Source organism: Hippocampus comes, unplaced genomic scaffold (assembly GCF_001891065.2).
Source record: "Hippocampus comes isolate QL1 unplaced genomic scaffold, H_comes_QL1_v1.1 scaffold326, whole genome shotgun sequence".
Lineage (NCBI taxonomy): Eukaryota > Metazoa > Chordata > Actinopteri > Syngnathiformes > Syngnathidae > Hippocampus > Hippocampus comes.
Window position 1 is genome coordinate 1,118,940 of NW_017805930.1, and position 1,205 is coordinate 1,120,144.

The 1,205-nt window shown below is 44.3% G+C and overlaps 1 protein-coding gene across 1 annotated transcript in view; it reads right to left on the reverse strand.

The window, feature by feature from the left end:
* Positions 1-1,205, reverse strand: part of LOC109527750 (RNA binding protein fox-1 homolog 3-like) — a 236,164-nt gene that overhangs the window by 1,186 nt on the left and 233,773 nt on the right.

Sequence of the window (1,205 nt, forward strand, 5' to 3'; positions counted from 1 at the left end):
AAAAAAAAAAAAAGTGGCGGGATCTACCAGGAGCGCCGCGGGACCTCAGCCTCGAGTCAGGCTCACATTATCTAGGACACACACACACGTGTGTATGCACACATCCACGCGCAGAGACGACCAGAGAGGAGCCCCGGCGAAATGAGGAAGCCAAAGCCAATGTCTTCAAAGACTCATTTTGCCATGTGAAGCTTTCATGCAAATTTTTCCGAGCTCAGACGAACTCACTGTTATTATTATGATTATTGGAGGAGATTTTACCCCACCCCCAAAAATGTCTCTGATTTTGTGTAATTAAAAGAAAAAAAAAAAGACTCCTTTGTTGTGAGTTCGCTGCTCTCGTACATGCATACTCAAGCTCCGAACGCACACACAGGCTCGCGCAGTTATTTTTAGTGGGGATTAATGCATCATGGAAGGAAATTTGGAGGAAATTGGGGGTGGGGGGAAGCATATAAGCAGCACATTTCTAATTAAGTCAATGAAGAGAAAAAATATGTCGTAATTAATGAAAGCTTTTAGCTAGCAGCTGCACCGGGGGATGCTCAGCTTTTTTTTTTTTTTTTAAACGTTGGGAGTAATGCCTGCATGCATGCCGCTGATCACCGACAAAAAAAAAAAAAAAAAAAAAAAAACATCCACCCCACCCTCTTTGGCTTTTTGTTCCGTCCCTGGGCGCACTTGCTTTGATGAACTCGCCATCCAGCGCACAACCAAAAAGAGAAAGTCGTCACTTTTTCAAATGAAAGGAACATTTGCATTTTTGTTTGGGGGGGGTGGGAGGGGGGGTAACTTTTCATCTTTGATGTTTCAGGATAGCTGCAAACGCTAGCTAAAAACAAACATTAACGCTCTAGCTTTGCTGGACGCGCCGCATTCAAAGTTGGGTCCTGCTCGCACTAATAAAGACCACATGGGTCTTTATTAGTGTGTGCGTGCGTCTTCCAATATCGGAGTGTGTTTGTGTGTGTATGTGTTCTGGTTTATGTATGCATGTGTGTGTGAGTAAACGTGTATTAGTGTATGTGCATGTACTGTTTGTGTCTGTCTGTCCCTATGAGTGTTTGTGCCCGTGTGCTTGTGTGTGTGTGCGTGTGTGAATTTGTGTGTGGTCCGTCTGTCTGTGTGTGTGTGTGTGTGTGTGTGTGTGTGTGTGAATTTTGTATGTGGCCTGTTTGCCCCATGTGTATTTTTGTGTGTGTGTG